This window comes from Dipodomys merriami, unplaced genomic scaffold (assembly GCF_024711535.1).
Source record: "Dipodomys merriami isolate MVZ:Mamm:240054 unplaced genomic scaffold, mDipMer1.0.p SCAF_488, whole genome shotgun sequence".
Lineage (NCBI taxonomy): Eukaryota > Metazoa > Chordata > Mammalia > Rodentia > Heteromyidae > Dipodomys > Dipodomys merriami.
This window is the reverse complement of record NW_027206055.1, coordinates 581862-604670: the sequence shown is the minus strand read 5'-3', so window position 1 is coordinate 604670 and position 22809 is coordinate 581862. Positions and strand designations below refer to the sequence as shown.

The 22809-nt window shown below is 45.1% G+C and overlaps 1 pseudogene; it reads right to left on the bottom strand.

The window, feature by feature from the left end:
* LOC138809155 (tubulin beta-2A chain-like) overlaps positions 1 to 22381 on the bottom strand; it is a 39100-nt pseudogene extending 16719 nt beyond the window's left edge.
* Between the last annotated feature and the right edge of the window lie 428 nt (positions 22382 to 22809).

Genomic DNA, 22809 nt, shown 5'->3' with positions numbered 1-22809 from the left:
TTACATTTGTTTTCTTTGCAAGGTGACCATACTGGGTCTGAATGACATGGCTGAAAAGTGTTTCTAACCTGGCATTGCTGAAGTCTGGCAGGCTACCAAGGAAGCCATAGGCCAACACGGCCACATAGGCCCTGTGTTCGAAGCCTGGTCCTGACCCCTACCAATGCAGGGAGATCCTAAGAGTCTGGTTCCTATACATAGGAATACCGATAGAAGGTTATGAATGTCAAGGTTGAATTAGTTGTTCCTTAATGATAATACTATAAAATTAAACAGAGTGATTTTAAGAGGCCAATGGATTTTAATGGATATATTTTGACACATTAAAAGAATACTATTAATTACATGGACACAATAGATTCAGGACAGTAGTTGATTTAATCAATATTTCATTAAGGATGGAAATGAAAATATTAATTACATGGAGGCATAATAAATACCCAAGAATTGCTAGGAATGTAGTTTATATAACTGAAGAATGTATAGACATCTCTGGCACTCTTTAAAGATCTATATTTATTTGTGTAGTACCATTTGCATGTCAATCTGTTCTTATTTTGTCAATCCCTGGGGCTTGATCTCAGGTGCTGGGAACTTCTTGTAAGCTCTATATGCCCCAGGCTGGTGTGCTGACACTCACCCATTCATGAATTGGGCCATGTAGGCTATGAGTGCAGATGCCAGCCCTCAGAAAAATTGAATGGTGGAGTAAGAAGCCTATGGTGACACATGTTTTCCTTTTCTGTGAAAGTCCTGGGTGTCAGGTGTGAAGTTTCATACATAGGCAAATCTATATCTTATGTAATAAATGTAGTAAATGTTTCATGTGTAATAACAGTCAATAAAAATAAATGGTAAATAAATAAAATAAAACAAAAAATAAAATGAATAACTACACTAAGTGCAATATGGAGTCAACATACAGGGCTCGATCTCAGGGCCTGGGAACTGCCTGGCAGCTGAATTGGCTAGAGGCTGCTGTGCTGGCAGTCACCCATTCATGAACTGAGCCTTCTAGGCCCTGAGTTTAGATACCAGCACTGCCAAAAATGTAATCATGGAGTGAGAAGCTGAGTGTGACACATTTTCCTCTTCTTTGAAAGTGCTCGGTGACAGGTAGGATGTATAAATTGTATGCAAATCTATATGCTATGCAATAGGATGTCATAAAGGTAAGAAATGACATAGGTGGAAGAAAAACAGATTGAATTAGTAGTGAATCATTCTGGGATAAAATTCAACGCAATTATTATAGGACTTGAATTAAGTTTAATTAATATTTTATTGAGCATTAAGAGAATAAAAATTACATGGAGACATAATTAAATACCTAATAATGGGTAGTAACACACGATGCATAATTTAATTTGTCTCATTTATAAAATATATGATTATATGTATGGATGTGTGTACATTTATGATAAATAATAACAGGATATTGAGTAATTATTAATGCTTTATTAATTGTTCAACTGGGACACATCATTAAATGGAGACATAATTTAAAACCTAATAATTGGTAGTAATATTATCTATAATTCAATAATATACAGACATCTATCTTTTTGTGTATATAATACTTATATACAGGAAGCTCTACCTATTTATACCTCGTTCACTCCTGGGGCTCGGTGGTTGAGTGCTCGCCTAGTAAGCAAGAAGCCCTGGGTTGGATTTCTCAGTGCCACATAAACAGAAAATCCAGAAGTTCTGCTGTTTTTCAATCAATTGAATGCTAGCCTGGAGCACCAACACTTAGGGACATTTTCTAAGCCCTTACTCAAGACCCAGGACTGCCGCCAAAAAAAGGTAGAATGTTCTACCTGCAATGATATAAGGACAGGACTTCAAATACATCAGCACAGAGCAAGCTAGGAGTCTGGTGCTGACAGCTGCCACCTAACCTGACTTAGCTATATGTAAACCGCTGCAACCCAGCTGCATGGAACCAGACACTGATGGCTGGCTTAACCCCATCATCCTAACTGTTTGGGAGCTTTAAAACCCAGCCCTGGTAGGAAGTCTGTTAGACTCTAAAATGTGGCTCCTAGTGGCAGAGCTCTAGCCCTGAGCAAATGTTATTAGAACAGTATCCACATGCTTTGAGTTCAAGCCCCATGGTTAACCCCCCACAAAAAAACACCCCTCTAAACCATTAGATGTGATCTTGTGTGGTTTGTGAAATGTTCCTCAAAGAGGGGTAATACTGATGAAACCACCCTAATTCTAATGACAATTTGTGGAATAGAGCTATGTGCTGAGCCCTTCATAGGGTGCTCTGTGCTGAGTCTTGCACAGGGTGCTATGTGCTGAGTCCTTTACAGGTTGCAGTGTGCTGAGTCCTGCATTGGGTGCTGTGTGTTGAGTCATGCAAAGATTGTCACGTGCTGTGTCCTTCATAGGGCACATTCATTCATCTGGTACTTGTAAGATCTCCACAACTGAGATGATTTTGCAGACAAAAAATGTGATATATATATATATATATATATATATATATATATATATATATATATATATATATATCACATTCTATGCCTCCATAAGAAAAAATGACATTGCCACATTTGTTAGGAAATGGAAAGACTTGGAAAAAATTATATTAAGTGAAGTAAGACAGGCCCAAAGAAACATAGGTCCCATGGTTTTCCTTATTTGCAATAACTAGTATATGCCTGAGACAAGCAGAAAATGTCAGATATGTTGCTCTTAGGCGAAATGAACCACACCATAAGGATTCAAATGTTTTTTCTTTCATGTGGTTGTTTCTAACATATTAATAAGATGATTTATTTGTTGCTTTGTAGGTCTCTCCCCCACAGTATAACCCCTGTTTTCACTGTATTTGATGTTGGTATAATTAATGGAGGGGAAGGGAAAAATCAAATTGTTTAAATAGGGATACAGGTGGACCCATTGCCACAATGAGATGTACAATTCATTATGTCTAAAAACGAACTTTACAACTTGGGGGGTGGGGAGTGAGGGGGAAGGGATAGGAAGGGGAAACAAAGGAGGAGGCAACAATGCTTACTAAAAATTGTGTTCAATACTTTGCCAATGTAATTGTGACCCCTCTGTACAGTATTTTCACAATAAAGAAAAACAGGAGTTTGATTAAAAAAAGAATATTGTGGCTCAGATGTGTCCCCATGGCATGGACAAAATTATGTATAACTGAAGGCTAGTGAGTTGTCTCATGCAGACAATTGTTTTGTTCTATTTTTACTCAGTCATGTACATTGAACTTGGGGCCTAGGCACTGACCCTTACCTCTGGGCTCAGGATAGCCCTCCACCACGTGGAGCCAAGGAACCCCTTGCAGCAGAGTGCCACTGCCTAGGGGTCTATAGCTGAGGTCTGTCATCCTGCCATCTCAGGAAGCTGAGATCTGAGGATCTGGGTTCCAAACTATCTCAGACACAAAAGGTCCCAGGAGACTATTATCTCCATTGACCACTAAGAAACCTGAAGTGAAGTTTGGTGTTTGTGGCTCATGCCTGTCATCCTAGCTACTTAGGCAGATGAGATCTGAGGATCATGGTTCAAAGCTAGGCTGGGCAGGAAAGTCCTTGAGACACTTAACTCCAACGAACCACAAGGAAACCTGAAGTGGTGCTGTGGCTCAAGTGGTAGAGCACAAGACTTGAGCTGAAGAGCTCAGGGACAGCACCCAGGTCCAGACTTTAACTGCTACAACAGACAACAACAACAACAAGAAAAACACAGAAACAAACTAACCAACCTGAAGCAGAGGGCTGGGAACGGGCCTTAGGGGTAGAGTGCTTTGCATATATGAAACCCTGGGCATGATTTCTCAGGACCACATCACTAGAAAAAAGCCTGAAGTGTCTCTGTGGCTCAAGTGGGAGAGAGATATCCTTGTACAAGAGAAACTAGGTACACTGCTTAGGTCCTAAGTTCAATCTCCAGGACTGGTGTATGCACGAATGCACATGGACACACACATACACACACACACACACACACACACACACACACACACACACACACAGACCAGAAGTGAAGCTGTGACACCAAATGGTAGAGCACTGGGCTTCTGCACTGAGCTCATGTTCAGCACTCAGTCCCTGTGTTCAACCCCAAAACCTAGCCACCCAGTGCCCAACTAGGAGAGGTCAAATATTTCAAAACCTGATGAGTTTCACCAGCCCTAGATGACAAGAAGCGTTGTGATATCCGACATGTGCTTGATTTCCCAAGGTTCCAGAAACTTAGGAGAGGCATCATAGGCCCATCATTGCCTGCAATTAAACATTTCAATAGGTTCAGTGCCCTAGTTGTCCACCAGAAGGACTCCTGAATTATATTGAACAATGTATCTGAACACCGGAATTTAGTCTCACAAAGGCAAGATAAGTGCAGGAAACTTGGCCTGCCAAGGGTGGTGGCATAAATGAAGGCTGCCTGTCAAAACAGAGCACGGGTGAGCGAGATAGCTTGTGGTACAAAGAGGCCTTTTTTTCCTGACTTTCAGAGCCTACCCACACTCATCCTCACTAATTGGCCCAGATGGAGTTGTTTGTTACACAGCTGTACAGGAGTGAGGCTTTTTGTCTGCCTGTCCAGACAATGAGAAACTTCTTCCAACAGGCCTGGGATGCAGAGAAACCCTCAGGCTACACTGGGAACAGTGAGGGGAGCCCTGGAACATGCAATGTCTTGAAAGCCCTGTCTGTGCTATGAAATCATTGTATTGAAAACAAATTTCCTAGTTCAGTGCATTCATCATAGCTACTCTGGAGATTCACCTATAGGGATACATCCATCCATATACAAATACATAGAGCTACACTGTCTTTTTCTTTTTTGGTGGGGGGCAGGTCCTGGGGTTGGACAGTAACCCTAGCCATTGTCCCTGATCTCCTTTTGCTCAGAGGTAGTGCATTAAAATTCACAGCCCCATTTCTGGGTTTTTCTCTGATCTCATTGATATAATAGTGTCAAATTTCCTACACTGGCTGGATTCAAACTAAGGTTTTCTACATCTTAGCCTCCTGAGGAGCTGGAATTACAGTCAGCAGCCACTGGCACCTGCCTTTCTTTTCTTCTTCATTTTTTACTCTGGACATCTGACTTCTTAACAGGGTCTTTCCAATGGTTTGAATTTATAAGTAAACTACCCAATGTTCTTTATAGCTGCCTTCTCTGAGAAGGATTTTCTCTCCTTATCTTCCCCTCTGGCTACAGGTTTGAAGCCAAAAATGAGAAATGAGTGTCCCAGGATTTTGGAGCAAATGTCCACAGGCCATGCCAGTTCAGTCACTTAGCATTGAGCTGCAGTGAATTTACTGTCTCAGGACGAGAGGACTGAAAACTTGAGCGATTTTCATACTGTCTGCATTGCTCCTTTTGTCTATAAAATTATGAATGTTTTTTTTTGTCTACACCCTTAAGTATCTAGAACACACTAGAAGCATCTTTCTGTTTCTGTTTTTCTCTAGAACCTCTTGAGATTTAAACTAAATGTTTGTGTGGAGCGGCTTCTCAGTGAATCCCTAAGGAAAGCCGCTTAATCCTCCTCAGGAGATCACCATTCAAAGCCAGCCTAAGCAGGAAAGTCTGTGAGCCTCTTATCTCCAATAAACCACCAGAAAACCAGAAGTGGAGCAGTGGCCCAGAAGGTAGAGCTCCAGCTTTGAGAGATAAAGCCAAGCAGGAGATACTGTCCAGAGCAGGCAGTAAAGCCTGGGATGCGCTTATGTTCAATTATCAACCAGATGGCTGGAAGTGGAGCTGTGGCGGTGGTAGAGCCTCAGCCTTGAGCAAAACAGCTCAGGAATGCATTGGGCCCTGTGTTTAAGCCCTGGGATGCCCACAAAAAAATTCAAAAAGAGAAGGCCAAGTTATGTATCAGTGTCCTCCTACCAACTTATGTGTGTATATTACTTCCCTGAGTGCAAACAGACCCTATGAAATGCTTCTGCTTTTACTTACTGATTTATTTTTCAGATATGCTCATTGCGCATACTGCAGCATTCTCTTCATTTCAAGCCCACATCACTTTTCTCTTCCGGGGCTCCATGCCTGCATCCTTATATGATGCACACTTAAGCTCTCAGCAGCCTTTATTTACATTTTATTATGAGGCCAACACAGGAACAGTCACAAATCAGGCAGGGGAAGAGAAGATCAGGGTTCATAGTTATTACAGCCATTCAGAAAAATTAACTTGGGGACGAAAAATGGTAGCATACTTATGTAAAAACTACCATTAAGAAAAAGATGAGGGGGCTGGGAATGTGGATTAGTGAGAGAGTGTTTGCCCAGCATGCAAGAAGCCCTGGGTTTGATTCCTCAGTAGCACATACACAGAAAAAGCCAGAATTGGTGCTGTGACTCAAGTAGCAGAGTGCTAGAGACAGTGCCCAGGCCTTGAGTTCGGCCCAAGAACTGCCAAAGAGATACCAGGTAGGTAGATAGGTAGGTAGACAGACAGACAGACACATAGACAGACAGACAGACAGACAGACAGACAGACAGACAGACAGAGAGATAGATAGATAGATAGATAGATAGATAGATAGATAGATAGATAGATAGATAGATAGATAGATAGATAGATAGACAGACAGACAGACAGACAGACAGACAGAGAGAGAGAGAGAGACAGACAGACAGACAGACAGACAGACAGACAGACAGACAGACAGACAGATAGATAGACAGATGATAGGTGAATCTGGTCTTGGATGTCAGTAGGAAAGAAGGGAACACTTCCCTACCATGAGGCCTTCTGCAGTATGCCAGGAAACCAGCATCGCCTTCACATAACCACAGAGCAGGAAGACTGTCTCTCTCCCACTTCTCAGGCAGTGGAGGGCCCGAGAGTCAAGAGGGCAGAACCAAGTTTTAACTCACATGCTTGGAGGCAGAAGAGAAAGGGCCCTGCCTCTCTTTGGACTGGGGATGTACATTAATGATGTGGAGAATGAAGGAAGGAGAATGGACTGGCAGAGGTAGAAGGGCCTTTAAATCTGACAGATGAGAGTCAAGAACCTACTCCCTAAGATCAAAAAGCAGTATTTTTCTACTCTGTTCCTCCCCTCTCCCCTACTAAACTGGTTCTCTATTGGTAACCTAAAGATAGCCTGAGGCTCCCTTCACCTGAGGGAGGAAGGATAATTAGTCATTGTTTGAAGAGGCTGAGAAAAGCCTGACCCTGGTGTGACTCTAACAAATATTTCAGGTTTCCCCCCATTGCTGGCTGTGCCTGGAATGAATGAAGTGGTTTTGCAGCTCACTTCCCTGTTGAGTGTATACATTCTGCCTTCTAATCCTGCAGGCCTAGGTCTCTGCACCTAGCCTGTTTTTTTGAAACTGTTTCCTGTCCTTCAAATAGAGTTACATTGGAGTTCTTCCTGCTAGCAGGGCTAGGTCTTGGATCCTGAGAACTTCATTTATACCCAGGATGGGTCAATGATGTTTCTTTCCTGCTTTTATAGCTTGAGAACTCTAAGAACATTTAGAATGTAAGTAACTTCTCATCACCAAGGGAAACCCAGGAATTCTTGAACATGTGATCTTTCGGAAGCCCACTGGAGGACACAAGATGATTACAATCTTCACGTGAGTGGCTGGGCAGATGGATCTGCTACACTTGAACCTTGAACTCAGCCTGCTCTCCTAGTCCATGTCCTTCTTTGGTCCTTGTCCTGCTAGCTCCTCAGGAGCTTCCAAGATAGAAATAGATTGATCAAACCCAAAGGAAGTTACTGGCTTTTTCCTTCTTTTTCTGGGGCTTGATCTCAGGTCCTGGGAACGGCAAAGCTCCTTAGTAGCTCACAGACTGGTGTGCTCACCATGTCCCATTCACCAATTGGGCCTGCTAAGCCTTGAGTTCAAATCCCAGTACTGCCAAAAGCTTCACCCTGATGTGAGAAGCCAATTGATCCATCTGTTTTCCTGTCCTGTGAAAGTCATGGGTCTCAGCGCAGATGGAGAATACTATATAGTCAGCTCTATAGACATGGGGATAGGTTGTCATCCATCATCACAGTTATATCTGTCATCATACTCAATAATCATGAATAAGACACAAAATAAAAAGAATAACTACACTGAATGCAAGTTGCATAACACACCTGTAGGTAAAGAGAGATCCTATGTTTAAAAAAGGTGGGCTTATTATTTTGTCCAGTGCTGGGGCTTCAAATCAGGCCTGGGACCTGGCCTGACATTCTAGTCTTGAAGGATGGTGAGCTTCCCTTTCCACCACAATTCAACAGAGCTACCCAGACCTGAATTCACATCCCAGCACTGACAAAAGTTTCATCCTGATGTCAGAATCCAGTCATTGCAAATATTTTCCTCTCCTGTGAAAGTCCTGGGTCTCAACTAGGATGGAGAATGAATTCATAGGCAACCCTATAACCATGGGAACAGCTTGTCATCCATGTCAGCACAGTTATACCTATAAGCAATAAAATACACAGTACCTCTATGAATTAGGAACAAAATAAGGAGAAATGCACTGAATGCAAGATGCTGCCCACACATGTATATAAATATAGATCCTATGTTTAAATTATGAATTTATGACTATCTGGCCCTCTCTGGCACTCGATGTCAGGTCCTGGGAATGGCCTATCTCCTTCATTGCTCACAGACCTGTGTCCTCACATTGACCCTTTCCTCAATTGGGCCTGCTAGGCTCTGAGTTCAAACCCCAACACAGCCAAAATATGAATCCTGATGTGAGAAGCCAATCGATTCACATATTTTCCTGTCTTGCGAATGTCCTGGGTCTCAACTAGGATGGAGAATGCATAAGAAACCCTATAGACATGGCAATATGTTGTCAGCCATGTAAACACTGTTATATCTGTAACCATACGCAGTAAAATATACAATACCTCCATGGATAAGAAGTAGACCGAACACGAGATGCTGTCCACACATATATGTAAATATAGATCCTATGTTTAAACAATGAATTTATAACTATTGTGGCCCACCCTGGGGATCAATGTCATATCCTGGGAATGGCCTTCCTCCTTAGTTGCTCACAGGATGGTGTGTTCATATTGACCTATTTGCCAATTAGTCGTGCTAGGGTCTGAGTTCAGATTCCAGCACTACCAACAATTGGATCATGGAGTAAGAAGCTGAGTGTAAAACTTGTTTTCCTTTTCTCTGAAAGTCCTGGGTGTCAGGTATGATGGAGAACACGTCTACAAATCTAGATGCTATGTGATAGAATTAATGTAATAAACGGAATGGGTGTCATCATAGACAGTAAAATCAATGGTAAATAAATGAATACAACAATAAATACAAGGAAAAACCACACCAAACTTGTATGGACTGAACATCTATAGGTAAGTACAAAGCCTATCTTTATATAAATAGTATGTTTTCAAAGGCTGGGGCTTGAATTCAGGCCTAGTCAACAAGCCTGAAGTTCTTATCTTCAAATCCACTGCAGATTTACCCAGACCCTGAGTTCAAATCCAAAACCTGGCAGAATAAATGGTGGGAATTGCAAGGCAGGGAGCTAAATTTATTTTATTTTATTTTTTCCCAGAGTGGGGCTTGAACTCGGGTCGTGGCAACTCTGCTTCAGCTTCGATCACCCTAGGCTGAAGTGCAGCCACTGGACCCACAGCTGATCCTGGGATCCTAGATCCCTAGGCCTTGAAGGGGAAAAAAAATCACAGGAAAAATGTGGCAAGATGGCCTTTTTATGTTTTCTTCCTTTGTGAGGTGACCTTCCTGGGTCCAAATGACACTGTTGCAAAGGGTATTTTACTTTCCATTGCTGAAGGCTGGTGGACTATCGGGGAAGCCATAGGACTACGTGGCAACATAGGCCCTGATTTCAAATCCCCGTCCTGACACCTACCAATGGCAGGAGATACTAAGAGTCTCATTCCCATCCATAAGAATGTTATCAATGTCACGGTTGAATGAGTTGATCGTGAATGATTCTTCTATAAAATTAGACAAGATGATTTCAGGAAGCTGATTGATTTTATTTAATATTTATGAAACATTAAAAGAATACTATTATTTACAGGAATGCAATAATTTCAGGACACTGATTTAATTAATAGTTTATTAAGGATGAAAACAATAACATTAATTACATGGAGGCATAATAAATACCCAAGAATTTGTAGGAATGAGTCTATATAACTGAATAATGTATAGACATCTCTGGCACTCTATAAACATATATATTTATTAGTGTACTGTCATCCGCATGACAATCTGTTCATATTTGTCAACCCCTGGGGTTCGATCTCAGGTCCTGGAAACTGCCTGTCAGCTCAATTTTCCCCAGGATGGCTTGTTGACACTCACTCATTCATGAATTTGGTCTTGTAGGCCATGAGTTCAGATGTCAGCACTCCCAAACAATTAATCGTGGAGTAAGAAGCTGATGGTGACACATTTTTTTTCCTTTTCTGTGAAAGTCCTGGGTGTCAGGTATAAAGTGAAATACATATGCAGACCTATAATCCTATGTAATCAATGTTCTATGTGTCATAATAGTCAATAAAATAAATGGTCAATACAAGAAAAACAAAAATGAATAACTATACTGAGTGTAATATGGAGTGAACATTTGTATATGAATATAAATCATATATTTAAAATGTACATTAATAGGATGTTTTTTAGTGCTGGGGATCAATTTCAGGCCTAAGGAACACACTTGAATTTCCTGACTTCAAGGAGGCAAGCTTCCCCTTCCACACAGTGCAACAGAGTTATCCAGACAATGAGTTCAAATCCCAATCCTGGCAGAAAAAATTACACCTATGTGAGGTCCAATTCTTAGGTATTTCGTTCTGCCTCCATTTAATGAATGTGATTATTTAAATGTTTAATGAAGTATTAACTAAAATTGATCAGTGTCCTAGGATATAATTGTGTATAATTTGATCCTAGAATCATTCAAGAACTACTCATTCAATCTTGACATTGATCACATTCCATTGGTAATCTTATGGATAAGAATGAGTTTCTTAGGTTCCCCTGCCATTTGGAGGTGGCAGGACCAGGATTCCAACTGTGAGCTCCAGCTCCCACCACTTCAACCCCAGGATAGGGAACTCACAGGTCTGTGCCAGAACATCAGCAAGACCAATGATTAGGCAGGCACCAGTGGCTCTCAGCAGTCCTCCTTCATACTTACAAGGCTGTGATAGGAGGACAATGGTCAAAGTCACCGTAGGCAGGAAAATCCTTGAGACCCCTGTCCAATTTCAATGCCAACAAAGTCAGAAGTAGAGCTGTGTGGCTCCAGAGGTTGAGGGCTAGTCTCGAGCAAAAGCAGCTTACAGACTATGCCCAGATCCTGAGTTTAAGGTCCAGGACTGGCAACAAACAGACATACACAACGATCTAAAGCCGGTCACCCTCTTGTCCCCAACTGAATTAGACACAGTTCCCTGGGAAAGGGGCTGGGGAGCCACTGTCATCTTCACTCTGCCCATTCTGCCTGCATCACTGGATTCCGGCCATACTCCCATTCTTTCATGGTTCTTTCTGACCAATGGGATATAAGAATGGTGCTCACACCCCATTCCATGCTGCCTGATAGCACTGGGATTACTCTGTTGGTTGACACCACTACCAACAGTTGAGGAAGGTAGAGGTGGCTGAGTGGTCATCAAGACTCAAGCTGTAAGAGGAGAGGCCTTGCTCAGCCCTGCCACGCACCTGCCCACGCCCCGGTCCCCTTCAGCATTCCGCAGCACTGCATTTCAAACCTAGCACTGCTTGCTTGGACCCATGGTACCTCTTGGAGTCCTCAGGTGATGGCACACCACAGGCAGGCTTGTGGCCCTGACCTGGTCAAGGCCCCCCTGTCTCTGCTCCAGGCCTGAGTATTTGCCATGCTAATGCCTTCGCTGCTCGAACCCACCAGGAGCTGCCTCCAACAGCTTCTCCCAGCAGCACATGTGAGTGGCCTCCTCCTGGGCCCATACCCTATGACCCCCACACCATGCGATTCCCCCCCCCTTCCCAACTGGACCTCCGGCTCCCCTATGCCCTACAGTCTGACCAGGGCGCTGCAACAAATGTGCCCCAGGGGTGGGGGTGGGAGTGGGTGTTGACCAGGGGATCCCACGCCCATCCCTAGCTGCCAGTGTCCCAGGAAACAGGGAAATGCAGGGATGGGTGAGGAGGGGGCACCACAGAGACCCTGGCTTGGAGCAGTGGGAACCACACAGCCACGCATCTACACCCTTCCTCTTCCTGGTGGGAACCTGGTGGCTTTAGTCAGAGGTGGGGAGCAGCACCTCCACACCTGCCTTCTTGGGTCTTTTCCTTTTTTCTGAGGGCTGGGGGTGTTGGATGCAGAAAATAGGTCTCTCTTGCTGTGTGAGCCCTTGTCCTCTGTGCTCGGTCACCCTTTCACCTGAAGAGAGGGTCCCAGAAGAGCCCAGTAGGGAAGTGACAGTGCTGGGGGTCAGAGCAGAATGTGAATATCTGGGAGGAACACCCCCCCAAACTCACATACACATACACCCAGCCTGTCCCTTCCCCCCAACTGTCAACAGTTCTCACAGAGTGATCACATTTCCCAGCTCTGCCAGCTTCTGCTGGTGCTCCCAGTCTATCTGGTCTCCTTGTCCTTCCCAAGAATCTGCCATGTGGCCCAGAAGCATGTAGGCTGGAAGTAGGAAGTAAGTCCATGTATGTAGCCTTTAGGACCCCATCCATTTCCCCAACACCACCCCCACCTGGGGTCAGACACCCCTCTGGGGTCACCATGACCCCCTGCTTGTTTCCTCTCCTGGCTCTGAGGAGCCGCTTGTCTCGGGACTCCTTCACCCAGCGTCCTGGACTAGGGTTTTGTTGAATGAGGAGTCAAGGGTCTGGCCCTGGAGAAAGGGATAGGCAGGGTGGTGCTGCATCATTAGAGTGGTGCTCCCCTTGGGTTGGAGCTCCTGATTCCTCCAAGGGAAGCCCCGTGCACTAGCTTGTACATTGTCCCAGATGAGGAACCAACAAACTCTGGAGAGGCACTACTCTGAGTCTGTTTGTGTGTGTATGTGTGTGTGTGTGTGTATGTGTGTGTGTGTGTCTATGTGTGTCTGTGTCTGTGTGTGTGCATGAGAGAGAGAGGGAGAGAGAGATATCATCTTCCTCCTTGTATAACCTGACTGTGATCAGGTGAGTGATAATTTGGAAAATTGCAGGTGCTGCATGGATGAGTCTTCTGTCACTGGTCTGGATTTGTGTGTGTGTGTGTAGAAGTGGGTTGTAATAAGGTGGCTGGGTCCTTTGGTAACTTGTGCCTGATACATTTGGGGGATGCATGGGCTTTGTGGCTGAGGTCTGGGGGCCTAGAGTGAGACGCTTGAAGGGGACTCAGCAACATTAAATTATAAGACCAAGGGAACTGTGTGCCTTCGAGCTCTCTACTCCTTTAGGCCTGGTTGGTGGCAGCTGGAGCTTGGGAGGACCTGGGTATGGGGCCCACAGGGGTTGGCTTCCAAGGGGGACAGAGAGCATGGCCAGCACTTAGTAAGGAGGTGAGCCCTGCTGGTATGGAGTGCACCAGCATATGTCAGACTCCGGGTTTTCTCATCTTGACTTCTGATGGGTGAGGCCAAACCTATTTTAAATCTTTTGCTGTGATCTTCATATCTCAGCCTCCTGAGTAGCTAGGATTATATGCATGATCCTCTGGCACCAGGACTCTCGTTCTTTTTGGTGTATTAGGGTTGAACTCAAGGCCTTAGGCTTGCCAGTCAGGTCTTCTACCACGGTAGCCAAGCCTTTATGTCTTGGGCATTTCCGAGATAGAGACTCACTCAATATGTGCTCAGGCTGGGCTGGATCGTGGTCCTCCGATCTGTGACAGGCATGCGCCACGAGGCCTGGTCCTCCTTAGTTGGGATGGTAGACATATAGCGCCATGCTCAGTCATCCGTTTAGATGATTGTCCTAAACTTAGTTTACAGCAGCCGTAAAGCTCTGGGTTGGGCCTCCACCATTGTACCTCAGTCTCCTCCTGGGACAGTTGTGAGGAAACAAGGGATCAATATAGGGGGATCTCTGGAGCAGGGCCTGGCACAGAGGGAGCGGCTGTCAGATATGGTTCTTGGCAATTCTGGGAGCATATGACAGGAAGATAACTGGGAAAGGGCTCAGATGGGGCCTGTTATTAGTCGTGTGACATGTACGGGATTATGAAACAAAACATGGTTCTCTTTCATCTTTATCCTATTCCCATGAGGAAGGAGATCCTTCACTGTGTTCAGTTTTGTAGCTGGGGAAAATGAGGCACGGAGAAGATAGGTGACCAACTCATGACCTCCAGTTGACAGAAAGCTCAGCCTGACTTCTCTGCCATGGTCCCTAGGAGAATGAGTGGTATTCAGTACACTTCTTGTGGTGGGAAGTCCACTTCTTGTCAGTCGTGGGGCTTGAACTCTGGGCCTGGGTGCTGTCTTTGAGCTCCTCAGCTCAAGACTAGCACTCTACCACTTGAGCCACAGTGCCACTTCCAGTTTTCTGGTGGTTCTTTGGATATAAGAGTCTTATGGACGTTCCCGCCTGGGCTAGCTATGAACCATGTTCATCATATCTCAGCCTCTTAGTTAGGATTATAGTCCTGAACCACTGGCACCTGGCTTAATTGTAATTCTGGCTTTCTTTTTCTCTCTCTCTTTCTTTCACAGGAACTGGTTGAATGGGTGCTGAAGAGGTGGCCCAGTGTCCCCATGTGGCTGGAACCTAAGGTGGCCCTCTCATTCTGGAGGTGGGCTGTGGGTCAGGAACTGTCTCACTCAGCCTGTTGAACCAGCCCCATGAGGTAAGCCCCTCTGTGCCCTGGCTAGACCATCCAGCCTTATTGTCCATCCAGCCTTATTGGACTTAGTATTGTTTTCTATGTCCTTTTCTAGCAACTGGCCAAAATTATGATACATAGTTATGGAATGAAAATATAATACCATCTTAAGAAAGTCATTTAGAACTCTGGGAATGTGGCTTCATGGTACGGTGATTGCCTACCATGCATGAAAACCTGAGTTCAATTCCTCAGTACCACATAAACAGAAAAAGAAACACTGGAAGTGGTGCTGTGCCTCAAGTGGTAGAGTGCTAGCCATGAGAGAAAGAAAAAGCCCAGGAATAATTCCCTAGCCCTGAGTTTAATCCCCAGGACTATAGGACTGGCAAAAAAAAACCAAAAAACATTAAAAAAATTTAGTTAGTAAATGCAAAATAAATAATCCATACTTGGAATATATGTTGCTCCTTCCATACTAATACCTGACAATACTCCCTAATTCATGTACTTTACCTATATTAGGATACTGTGTTGAAAAAAAAGTTTTGTTCATTAGGTCACAACAATTAATGCTAGGAATGTGCTTAGATGTCAGGTGAAGATTATTTCTGGAAATTCAAAGATTCCAGGCTTTTGAGTGGTCACTGCTAATCACAATGAGAAGGATAGTCTAAGTGAGATTTGGAAATCTTTTTGGTCAGTCATGGCACCAAAAAGGCAGAGGCAAATTATCAGTTGGGACAAGAGAAGGAATAACTCTAAATGGAAGGAACAAATGATTGTAACTAATGCATACCAGAAATCATTCTAGGGAACCATTTTTGGTTATTGAAGAACTAGTTATCAACCAGGCTTATTGTTCATTGCCTTTAGCATTCTAAATCTCTTAGGCTAGTTCTTAATCTCTGTGTGATAAATGTATCTCCTCTTATGCTGTTTTTCCATACCTGATCTCTTTTGCTTTCTAAAAATCACAGTCTTTCCTGATACTAAATACACCTACACAGATGGCAAGGGGTTGCTAATGTAAGGGTCCCATAGTTCATGAGTCATTAATGTAACAAAATGGAATGGGAGGACTTATTTATTGCTACCTCAATTTTTCTGAAAGCTGCCATGGATTTCAAAAGGCCTCTTTTTTACAACCTGATGGGGCACCAGATAGTATTTTTGATTTTTCCATTGCTAACCCCGATTATGATTATGCCGCCTACTTAAAACATAATTCATGAAAGTTTAATGGCTATGCTCCTGATACGCCCGGGGAACCCCTGAAAAGATGGCTCACTCCAGGGTGGGTGGCTTCCATTTTGGTGAGTCACTCTCCCTTTCACAATAAAACTGGCATTCAGCTGGATTTGTTCAGACTTTTTGCAGCAACAAACATGATTTTACTGAAAAAGCCCATAGAAACTAAGAGTACTGCAATTGGGGTAAGAGCATGTGTGAGTTATCCTATGGAAATTTTAGCTGGAAAACTAGATAATTTAATCATTATTAATCAAGGAAAATCTTATTATATTAGCTGTAAGGGTTGTATTTTTACTAATTGTCTTACTTCTTCTCTGGATAAAACATATTCTGTAATTTTTATTTTAAAAAGACCTTCATATGTAATGTTACATGTAGATCTATAAAATGACCCTTGGTTTAAAAATTCTGCTTTATGAATGCTGAAAACTGTGGATATTATGTTGCAGCCAAAACGCTTTGTTACGGCCTTGATTTTAGGAATAAGTTCTTTAATAACAATAATTAGCTCTTTAGCGATTTCTACAGCAGCCTTAGTAAATGAAGTAAACAATGCTCATTTTGTTACTGATTTAAGCAAAAATGTTTCATTAGACCTAGCAGAACAACAAATTATAGATAAAAAGTTAGAAATGAAAATAAATGCTCTGGAGGAAGTGGTTCTGGCTATAGGTCAGGAAGTTCAAAATTTAAAAACACAACTCTGTTAAATGTCATGCTAATTTTAAATATATCGGTGTTACTGCTCTAAAATATAACTTTTCTTTTAATTGGAATGCTACCAAAAATCATTTGTTAGGAGTTTGGAGAGATAAAGATATCTCTCATGTTATGGAGGCTTTACAAGACAAAATTACATCAATTAGTAAAGCTCATTTAGATGTAAAAAATTTACAATCTTTGGCAGAGTTATTTAAGCATAACTTGGAGGCCCTCAATCCTCTGGATTGGATTCATGTAATAATTATAATTGCCATTGTCAGATCAATTCTCTCAATTCTTATTCTTATATTTTGAGTCATTTTCAGGATGATCTTTGGATTTGTCTCTTCTGTGCACCGAGACATTCATGAGCTTCAATTAAAAAAAAATAGGAAGAAATGCCATGACACCTCCTGCTGAATCTGCGTGAGAGATCATGCCAGACAAAGCATAAGCCTCATGGAAGCATGCCTGCAGGAAGCGGGTGTTGGTTCAAGGCTTCCTATACACTTGGCTGCACCTTTATTGCCTCTACCTTTATTCTAACTATATTCTTCTTGGCTGTACATTTGTTGCCTTTATTCTTGTTTTGGCTATTTTTCTATTGATCCACGAACAGAGCATGTGAAGCCACTTACCCTTGTGCCTGAACTCGCTCCTCTCTGCTCTCTCTATCTCCACTCCTCTCGCAGGCCGCCTCACACCCTCTGTGCATGCACACCTGCCCCTGCGAGACCCTGGCCACTGCTGCCTCCACAGTGTGGCCCCTGGGCCCTGCCTCCTCCTCCCCTCAGCCCAGTCCCCTTTTCCCCTTGGCTCCGACCCCTACCCTTGCCCACAAGAGCAGCCCTAACTGAGCCCTAAGGCTTCCAGGCCATGGGAATTACAGCCTCACCTCAGCTCAGCACTCCCAGCCAATCGTAGCACTTGCTCAGGGGATCAAATCTCCCCTCAGCCCCACCACTAGAGGAGACTCTCCTCCAAGCCTCTCCACTCTACATATCAAGGATGTGCACAGTGACCCAGTGAGAGAGAGAGAGAGAGAGAGAGAGAGAGAGAGAGAGAGAGAGAGAGAGAGAGAGAGAGAGAGAGAGACTGAGAGAGACTGAGAGAGAGAGAGACTGAGAGACTGAGAGATTTAGAAAGATTGTTGGGGAAAACTACCTCTCAAGGACTCAGAACATAGCACCCTTTGGGCTGACTCAGCACACAGCATACTTCAAAAAACAGCACAAAGCACCCTGAGTAAAAGACTCAGCACAATGTGCCCTTTGAAGGACTTAGCATATAGTAGCCTTTGGGATGACAGCACACAGCACCCTTTGAAGGATTGAGTCCATAGTACGCAGTGAATAGGACTCAGTGCATGGCACACTTTGAAAAACTCAGCACGTAGCACACTTTCCCAGGACTCAGCACATAGCACCCTCTGTTAAGACTCCATACACACTATCCTTTGAAGGGCTGAGTATATACCACCCTTGGTAAAACACTCAGTGCACAGCACCCTTTGAAAATCTCAGCACATAGCACAGTTTTGAAGGACTCAGCACATACCCCCTTGTGGAAGAACTCAGCACAGCACCATTTGAAAGACAGTACAGAGCACACTGTCTACAGGAGTCGGCACACAGCACTCACCTCATCCCTCTCTTCTCAAGGATGCAGCACATTGCACCCATTGGGATAACTCAGTACATAGCCATCTTTGAAGTACTCAGGAAAAGTACCTGTGTAAAGGACTGGGCCCACAGCACCCATTGAAAAACTCATCTGTCCCTCCCTTCTCAAGGGATCATCACATAGCACCATTTGGGATGAATTAGCACACCGCACTTTTGAAGGACTCAGCATAAAGTACATTGTGTAATGGACTCAGCACACAGCACCCTTTGAAAAACCCAGCACAGCCCACTCTTCTCAAGGACTCAGAACATAGCACCCTTTGGGATGACTCAGCACAACAGCATGGTTTATGAAGACTCAGAAAAAACACACTATGTGGGAAGAAACCAGAAAACAGCATCCTGTGAAACACTCAGCACATACCTGTATGTCACAAGTTCAGCTGTCATTAGAGTTAGAGTGCTTTCTTCAGTATCATCATTCTTCAGAAACACTTCACAAATCCTACTAGTTCACATTTAGCTAATGTGTGTTTTATGGGGGAAGGTGAGCTGGGGGTCTTGAACTCAAAGCTTGGGCCCCTGTCTTTGAGCTCTTTGGTTCAATGCTAGAGCTCTACCACTTTGATTCACAGCTCCAATTTTGGTTTGTTTTTTTGGGTTGTTCTTTGACAGGCCTTATGGTGATCAGGAAGGCCAAGTTGGTGTGTCCATGGGCAAAGGCTCTTAGCTGGGCCTGGAGCTGACTTCTCACTTCTTGTGCCCGTGGAAGCAAGGCCTCCTGGAGCTCTCTTGGCCTAGGGTGGAACAGATCGGCTCTGGAATCAGCACTCAGGGTGAGTAAAAGTCAGGTTGGCCCCTGTCTATTCCCCAAATTGAACTCTAGAGGACAATAGTCCCCCACGATGGCACAGGGACATATGTTCCACGTCTGGCCACCAGGAGGCAGGAGTTGTCCACCATAGGGATTTTATCGAGTTGTGTTTTCTCTTGTTTCCCTGGGGACCGCATCATGCTTTGAAGCCACCCTGGACAGGAAAGTCCTTGAGACTTACCTACAATTAACCATCGAAAAGCAAGTGGGGCTGTGGCTCAAGTGGCAGAGCACTAGCTTTGAGCAAGAAAACTCAGGGATAGAGCCTAGGCCCTGAGTTCACACACACACACACACACACACACACACACACACACACACACACACACACACACACACACACACACACTCCACATGCATGCAAAATCAAAGATTTCTACACTGCAATCTTTGGGTATTCTCTACTTTTTCCCCACTGAGTCTGGTGGCTATTGGCCTAGGTGTTTGATGCATCCAACACCACCTGGCATCTTTAATTTTGGGGAACAGAATGGCTAGAAGGTCAGCCTTCCCCCATCTCAGCTCCTTGATTGGGTCAAGGTCTATCCAGGCTCTTTGGATCTCCTTTTACAGACTCGCCAAGATGCCTTCAAAAGGTATCAAATGCTGGGCACTGATGGCTCATGCCTGTCATCCTAGCTACTCTGGAAGCTGAGATCTGGAGGATCACGGTTCAAAGCCAGCCTGGGCAAGAAAGTGTGTGAGACTCTTATCATCGATGAACCATCAGAAAACAAGAAGGGGCCCTGTGGCTCAAGTAGTAGAGTGCTAGCCGTGAGAGAAAGAGCTCCGGGACAGTGACCAGGAAAAGAGTTGAAGCCCCAGAACTGGAAGAACAAATCTTTATTGGAGGCTTGTTTTCCCTTTGAAAACGATTTTTTCTTTGTGATAAGCATAACATGGGCCTCTTCCCTGGCCACCAATAGGCCATTAGATGTCCCTTGAATATGGACCACCTCTCAGCAGACTTTGCCCTACCCAACCCACAGTTAACCCTTCCCAAGACCCAGAAGATGGAGGCCTGAGAGAAAGGCCACTGGCCACCTACTTATGGTTGCTGCTGAGGCTTTGGAGAGTCATTATGTCACATAGTCATCATTTGCATCAGTCTAAAGAAGAAAGGGAGGGAGCACTCCTCACCTGAGCCCATGAGCTGTGGGTGGATCTGGATGTGGGGTAGCTGCAGCAGGATGTGCTTTGTGGGGGAGTCCTCTATGGGGTTGTGAACCTCGATCTCTCCTCTGGCAGTTTCCACACTGTGTTGAAGTGGCAATTCTTCAAAACCTTTCTGCTCCTCCCTCATTTCGCCCACCCTGGAGCCTGGAGGCATTCAAAGAGGTGGCAGTGACAGAAGGCGCAGCCTGTGCTGGCATCTGGAGCCCGTTGTCCATGTCTTCCCCTGTGAGGAGTGACAGTGGCTCCCGCAGCTCTCTCCTCTTCTCCATCTTTTCCTAGGACAGCTGGTACACATGCTCACATTTCTTCTGTCACAGTTCAGCCAGAATGAACATCTGCTCTTTACATGCCATGAGGGACTCCTCAACAGTGTGATGTGTGCCAACAGCTGGCTGCATCTATGTTGAAGATCACCCGCTGGACTATGGAAGTCCATCTTATCAGGCAGGTCATGGACAAAGTAGATTTTCTTCTCGGACACCCATGTGTCCCGCTTCCCATCCCCACACAGGCTGTGGTGCCAGCTCACGGAATGGAGGGCCTGTGGCTCAAGCTTTCTCTGGCACTGAGCTGCCAGGTGAACCAGTTGCCCACAGTGGGCCTGCCACTCCTGCTGCAGGAGTTTCCCCCTGTGGATTTCAGCCACTAAGAGTCCTCACAAATCCACATCCCTCTCAGTTTGGGGAATGTCTCCATCCTCTGCAATGGTCATGTGGGGGGTGGGGGAGTTGACTCCTAACCTTGTGCTTCTCCAGGATTTTCAACTTCACCTTCCCCAGGGAAAGCCAGGAAACTCAGCTGGACCTGCAGCCGCTCCTCCTGTGGTCTGATTGCTTTCAGGCACTTGAGAGTGTCCTGCCACTTTGGGGACACCACCTGGTCTCCCCAGTTGGTCAGGCCATGCACTTGCTTCAGCTGCTCCAAGAGTTGGGTCTGCCTCTCTAGGTGCTGCTGCAGGGCCTCCTTCTCGGTGCTCAGCCGCTAATTGGAGGTGATGTGACACTCACAGGTGGCTCTGAGCTCCTGCAGCTGGGCCAGGGACTGCACCTGCTGGTCCTGCGATTCTTGGCTTTCTTTCTTTCTCAGCCACTTCTTTCCATTCCTCTATCTTCTCCTCTGTGTGGACCAGATGTTCCCACTAGTGTTTCTTCACCTGCTGCTCTGTGTCCAGGATGCTGGTGAGCTCCTCCTTCTCACCGCTCACCCTCTGGAGAGTGTCCCACAGCAGGACCAGCTGTTCCTCCAGCTGTCCATCACACACATATGCACATCATGGTGTCTCAGGGATCTCCTGCCAATCCTTGGCCTTCTCCTCCAGTCTCCACAATTGCTCCTGCTGCTCCACATTCTGGAGATGGAGACTCTGGTTTTCCTGGTCCGGGATGTGAAGTTATTCCTCCAGGTTTTTCAACTCCATCTGCGTGCAGTAGGCCTGGGCCTGCAATTGCCACTCGGCCTGAGCTGGGCCATGGTTCCTCCAGCCTGTTCTCTAGGCCAAACACCTGCCTCGCCCATCGCTCCCTCTCCTTAGTCAGTTGGTTCACCCGCTGGGTCAGCTGCTGGGCCTCCTCCTTCCACGTGGACCTCTCAATGCTCAGGTCTTCTGTGAAGGTGTCTTTCTCGAGATTGGATGTGCTCACCAGTCAGCTCACGTTGTCCAGTAGTCTCTTCAGTAACTCATGCCCCACCAGTGCTTGTTGGACCTTGCAGATTCCTTTCTTCCTGTTGTCCAGAGCACTTCCAGCTTCTCCTGTAACTTTGAGTTCACTTGTTCCAGGTCATCGAAGCTTCTGGCATTTTACTTGAGCAGAAGGGTCACATCATGCAGCTGTTCAAAGAACATTTCAGTCTCATTCTGTGATCAGTGACCACAGAAGCCGACATCTCCAGCTCTGCCACGCACTGCTCTGTGGCCTGCAGGCAGATGGTGAGAGCTTCATGCTCCCTTTCTGTGTCATCAGCCGCCTGCTGCATGCAAGCGAGTGCACATTGTAAATTGCTCTCTGCCGAAACCAACCTCTGTATGGGTGCCTTGTGGCTCTCTAGCTCCATTTTAGGTGCTACCTGCACCTAGGCTATCTTCTCCCTCTCTTTCTCCCGTTGATCCTGCAGGTCAGTCTTTTCCTGCTTCAGTGGTTGGATCTTGGCATAGAGTGCCTGGTTTCTTCTTTTGCTGGGGTCCAGGGTGGGCACCACGTGTCGGTAGCACCTCTACAGATCCTTGGTGGTATCAGGACCATTGACATTCTGGAACCTTGTGGTTGTGACTGTGTCCAAATGCACGGGAGGCCCGTGGTGGGCATCACCTTTGGCCGAACCCTCCATTGAATCACTCTCCCTGGTGGTGTTTGTCTTGTGGATCCTTCCCTTTTTCATGTTCTTTGTTTTCTTGAATGTGGCAG